Source organism: Thalassophryne amazonica, chromosome 13, assembly GCF_902500255.1.
Source record: "Thalassophryne amazonica chromosome 13, fThaAma1.1, whole genome shotgun sequence".
Classification (NCBI taxonomy): Eukaryota; Metazoa; Chordata; class Actinopteri; order Batrachoidiformes; family Batrachoididae; genus Thalassophryne; species Thalassophryne amazonica.
The window spans coordinates 6,595,800-6,602,352 of NC_047115.1; positions in this window are offsets into that span (position 1 = coordinate 6,595,800).

Here is a 6,553-nt window from a genome sequence, read left to right on the forward strand (position 1 = left end):
AACACTATATAACGGAGTTTGTGCAACGTATTTTTCACTCAGATCGGACAAAATGTCTTGTCTGATTGCAATGAATTTCCAATAAAAAAAACCCTCGCATGTGGGACCGGAGTTATTTCCGTGATTAAAAGCCTGGCCGTTTATTTTTTCACACCGTACTCAGACTCTGACCCGCAGCCTGACATGCACCTGTTAAATCAGACACCAGAAAAGGCTGTGATATGACACTTTTCTGCTTTCACTCCTTCATCTGCCATCATATTTTAATAGTTTTTGTAGTGCGCACGCTGATTACATTTCGTCATCACATACATTTGGCAGAAAAGTCCGCACATTTACAACATGGACTCGGAAAAAAATGGGAAAATGTCCAGCTTACCTTTGATTTGGAGGTGATGACTGTAGAAAGAAAAGCTTGTTGAGGGTCAAATGAATCCAGAATAAAGCATAATCCAGAGATGTCATTGCATGGCACAGAGTTACAGAAGCATAAATCAGGCTTTAAATTAATCAAATAAGTCAACATAAATTGTAAGTTCATGTAAATTTGATAGTTTAACTATTTTTATATTGATTTTGATAGCACCTGTACCTGGATGTGTTGAAATGATTAAAAAAATGTTGAAAACATAAAAGGTCCATTCAGGAGTTCAGCACAGTTGGACCCAAAATGGCGCCATGTTCTGAGTTGATGCTACTCTGTACAAAAGGACTGTATGGTGGGGTGTGTGTGTGTGTGTGTGTGTGTGTGTGTGTGTGTGTGTGTGTGTGTGTGTGTGTGTGTGTGTGTGTGTCACCAACACAAATCCTTTAAGGGCAAATCTGGGTCAAACTTCATCCACATCCCAAATTTGATGGAAAGATTCCAAATGACCAGAGATGAGTCTGGGAACAAACAACAAATACTGAAATTATACTGTTGTATGATTTACTTCTTCCAGTCACTTCCAATAGTTGCCATCTCCTGTGAACCGAAAGACAACAGGGCAATTATAACGGAATTACATTGACAGAAAAATCTGGCCATACCATTAAAAACATGCTCTGATTGTAATTCCGTCACCATAAAATGACTTAACAGACAATCTGGCTGCTTCAGTACAACAGAATATATCATCCTGCATATTTTGCGTATTTTCAGAAATAACAGGTGAAGCTGTTGGAGGCCACAAGCAACAATATGTGGAGAGAAAATATAGTTTATCAGAACATTCATTACTGCCCAGTTTAACCTGTTTTAGACATAAGCCAAATACCAATCATTTTAATTAAAACAATTGCCCAACATTTGTTTTTGTAATGCTGATGTCTTACAAATATAATAGTTAATGGGCTAAGGTTTGTCCAGCAGAACTATAAGAGGTGGACTCCCCAAACTAAGTGGAAATACTTGGTTAAATGACAAACACATTTGAAGTCCTTCATGCAGACGTTGTTTTTCAATCAAATTTATAACAAAATTACATCCAAAAGGTAGGTAACAGTAAATGGAAATATCAATGAATCAAAATTGAGGTAGTGGTGTATTTCACTGTTTTTTCATTGCAATTTTACAAACATAAAATGAATGTATTCAGACAGGAAGGCAAACTGGGTTGTACAGGACAGTCAGGTGCTTAACAGTTGAGAACAGAAAGTCACTGAAGAAAGGGATGAAATAAACAGAGATGGCCAACACATATACAGGGCTGGAAATTTGAATCTGCCTGGTCATACCCACAGGCGGGGGTAATTTTCAGTTCAACTTTTTAAAAACGGTACCAGTTTGTTCCCCATGTCATGAGGATTCAGAATATATATAGTTTTTAGGGCTACATATTATAGTTTGGGAGTTTATCCCGGACAGACAGACAGACAGACATAGCCCTTTATGTATATAGATGGTAAATGGACTGCATTTATATAGCGCTTTTCCATCTGCATCAGACGCTCAAAGCGCTTTACAGTAATGCCTCACATTCACCCCAATGTCAGGCTGCTGCCATACAAGGCGCTCACTGCATACCGGGAGCAACTCAGGATTAAAGACCTTGCCCAAGGGCCCTTAATGACTTTCAGGCTGGGATTTGAACTGAGGATCTTCTCAAGCCCAATGCCTTAACCACTAGACCAGCACCTTAGTGCAGTAGATAAGTGAATATTTACTGAGGGATCCTTCAAATGGTGATGCAAGCACCAAATTTGGCACACCAACTCCTTAGACATTACTCTTTTAAAAATGCCGGGTACCCACGTGAACTTTCAATAGGCGGCCAAGAAGGGGTCAATTGAAGTATTACACAGGGGTCAAAATTTAAAAATGCTCCAGTCACATTGAAAGGTATTCCATATTATTTGTCTGATCATAAAGATTCCAAAAAGGTATAGTTTGGACTATCTGTGAATGAATGTTCCGGAGTTATGGGGTAAAAACAGCAAGAACAGTGACAAAGGTCAATTTCAATTTGTACAGGGGTCAAAATTTAAAGTTGCTCCAATTTTGGTAAAAAGTAATGCAAATTATTAGTTATTATTAGAATACGGTTTTAAAAAGGAATAGTTTGCATCATGTATCATGCTTAGTTATCACGTTACAGGGTAGCATATGTCACATGTCATAGAATCTAATGGATGCTGATATTGTTTAACCTTTACTTTGCAAACCAAGCATGCAACACAGTCAAAACTATTCCATTTATTATTCCTATTAGCTCAACCAGTAATTTGCACCACCTTTTACCAAAATTGGAGCAACTTTAACTTTTGACCCCTGTACAAACTGAAATTGACCTTTCTCAGTGTTCTTGCTGTTTTTACCCCATAACTCCAGACCATTCATTCACAGATAGTCCAAACTATACTTTTTTGGAATCTTTATGATCAGACAAATAATATGGAATACCTTTCAATATGATTGGAGTATTTTTAAATTTTGACCCCGTGTAATACTTCAATTGACCCCTTCTTGGCCGCCTATTGAAAGTTCACGTGGGTACCCGGCATTTTTAAAAGAGTAATGTCTAAGGAGTATGTGTGCCAAATTTGGTGCTTGCATCACCATTTGAAGCATTTTTTTTTTCAGTTATCCGCTGCACTACCTCCCCCATATATGGTTTAAATATTCTTACATTTTGACCATTTCAAATCACCATTTTGTCCATTGAAATAACTGGAGCGAAAAATATTTGTAACTCTACTGACACCTAGTGGTCACAGTGAGCAGGACATAGTGAATAATTCCCACCTAAGTTTTAATTTACTACATTTTTACTGAATGTGAATTCAACTAAAATAAGAGTTGAGATACTTTATTTTGTTTCTGTGCTTCTTGCTGTTCTTCTTCTCTCGTCCTTTCATGTCAGAGTGATTAAAGTGTTTTGTTTTGTTTTTTAAATCGATGCCACTGTGAAATATGGAGCTCTGTGGGAGTTGACCTCCTCTCACTTAGCAGACAGTAAAGCTCCGATCACTTTGGAGATAATACCGACCCCCGGAGTGCGAGGAAAGACAATAATCCTGCAATCCTTGCAGTCCTGAGAGACACCTTCACGCTGCTCTCATGGTCACCACCATCATGTCATCAATCCCTCAGTGAGGAATTCCACCTACAACTGCCGTGAATATTTTTGTAATCTTCACTTGAATGACTTCATCTGGTGTTTTGCAGTGAGTAAAATTTGCAGGGTCGTGTCTGTCAAATCCCCGGTCGAGCCCGCAGACGGTCATCTGAGGTCTTGGTCATCAGCCACTAGATGGTGACAAAAGCTGCTCAAATGTGCAGCGAGGTCTTGACTTCATTAATTCATTTGAGAACTTTGGTGAAAATAAGATAGGCTGACAGCCAAAAATCAACTTACTGTTGTCTCCCTTGCTTAGTTGTGTTCTTTAAAAAGTACGCTGCAAAATCAAACATATTTCAACTCAAAAACATGAGTGAAAGGGCCGCCTTAAAATTCTAACTTAAGTGAAGAACATAATTTACCCTTTTACATGACTTTAATCAACATAACATAAAGTCTTGTTGGAAGAGCAAATTATATTTTTCGCTTAACTTAGAATTTTGAGTTGAAACAACATTTTTGATTTTACAGTGCATGTTTAAGAAATAACAGAATTACACAATATCCATCCTGTCTGTTTTCTCAATATAATTTGTTCTTCTAACACAACTGAAGTAATGTTTGAAGATTAATTACATTTTTAAAATATATTTAGAATTTTAAGGCTGCTGTTTCACTTGTATTTTGGAGTTGAAACAACTTGTTTGATTTTATAGTGTAACCTCTTGATTGACCTTTGAACATTTGCAGAAATAAAAAAAAATATGGTTTAACAAATCAGTATATTAAAATGTAAATATTTAACCATATTTATGAATGATTTTAAACCACGGTTGTGTGACCAGACAGTAAAAAGACCACAAATTTGTTGTTACATGATCATAAATTCACTTATTTTATTCTCTTGTGTTCACTCAACATCTCCACAGCAACATGCAAACATTGTTTTGGCACAACCTTTACACCGGATGCCCTTCCTGACACAACTCCGGATCTACAAGGACTTGATCTTGGGTGACCCTGGAATGTTCTGGTTGCTGTGCCACTGTGCTCAGGAATCGAACTCTCCAGATTCTGCAAAAAAAACAACCAAAAAAAAAAAAAAACAACCAAAAAACAAAACAAAAATCAAAAACAAACTGCAATGTAGTGTTATTGTTGCACATCCTGCAGGGAGCCACTAGATGTCAGTAATGCGCCACCTCAGATAAGGTTCCCTGCAGTTCTCCTTCTGCACCTCCACAGGGTCCTTCGTTCTTTGTCTACCTGAAGTCAGATTTTTCATGGAGTTAAAGCAGCTCGGCCTCCCACAGGCCGCGTGAACACGCTTTCCACATGTGCACGCTGACTCCATGGTACATCTTCACTGTGCACGAAGTCAGCTATGCTGACATCACTGCAAGAGGCAGAGGCGATTCTAGGGTCTGTTGGGGCCCCAAGCAGAAATTCACTGCCCCCACCCCAACAGAAATTCACCAAATTTGTTTTTTTGTTATTTTAATAACTCACCAACAAATTGTAAATAGTATAGTTTTTTCACAAGTTACAGTGACGTTACAAACATGAATTTTTCACCATTTCAATAAATCAACAACAAATTGTGAACAGTTATCGCATTGGCTCTCTTTACTAGGCACCACTGGTGTAAAAAACTTCAGCAATGATCCTAAATAAATATATATAAAAGGGAAATAATGGATGATAAATAGGCTATAATAGTCACATATCCATTACTTTGATTTAATATTTCCACATTATTTTAACAATTCTTCAAAAACACAGTTCTTTGTTTATTATAGACTAAAACCAATGGAATGGTTTCGTTTCAACAAAGGATTTGTGAAATTGGAACTGCTTGGTTGCTGAAAAATACTGGGTTTATGCCGAGATGCATAACTTAAAATGCAGTTGCAGCTAAAACAACAAAAAAAGCCAGACTAGTGGCCTGTCATAGCTTGGCTGATAACAGCTTTCATCTCCAGTTGACAGTTTAGCCCTTTCCAAACAACTAGTGTGTGTGTGCTGTAAATCAATAAACATGCCAAATTTAAAAACAATACATAAATTAAGTTTTCTGGTCTGAAAGTATTCGTGTCTTCTTCAACTTTTAGCTACTGCCTGAGTTCTTCCAGCTTGATAACGACGGTGGTAGTTTATCTGCTGCGCGAGGCTGCCCACTCATGGCATGCATGGCACACAGTGCGGTGTGTGGGGGGGAGCCGAACTAACTTTGCTGTCAAGTTAAACCAAGCAACTGTAGTACTGTAGTACAGTCATTAAAATCAGCATAGAAAAGTATGGCCATGCCAATGTGAATGAAACTAGACTAGCACCATTCTATATCATTTGTTATATTTCGACCGACTTACCACTATCTTGCTTTTTTCTCTCCTCTTCCTGTTTTTTCTTCTTTCTTTTCTCACTCCCGGAAGGATAGTTCCTCTTCATTTTCTTATAGCTGTCATTATCTTGTTTTGATAGTTTGATCATTTGCAGGTGCAGAGACAATTTGCAGACACACGGACGTGCAAGTGAATGACTTTTCAAAACACAAGTGTCTCCTTTCGACTCGCGACGCGCAAATCTCAACTCTCTTTCGCCACCTAGTGGATCGGGGGCCCCGAGCAGCTGCCTGCCTTGTCTGGTGACAAGATGCGCCTTTGGCAAGAGGACAATACTGTCGTTTGGAGCCCCCCACCCCATCCTGGAAATCAGAAGCAGAAATCAATTAATAAGCAATAAATCTGAATTGCAAACACCGAGTTGTTGGCACACTAATCCACGGTGCCACATAATGAACATTTATCTCTGATAAGGAGAGTAAATGAAGTGGATCCTGTGGGGGCCTCCTGGTGCACCTCCACCGCACACGTCACTTCAAACTGTCAGTGTTTTTGCCAGCAACAGAAATGTGAAACACAAACTGAAAAATGTTACAGACTGAGATAAAGAAATGCTAATTACAGACTAAACTCTTTTTAATACACAATAATGTGAGAAATTTGCACAGTGAT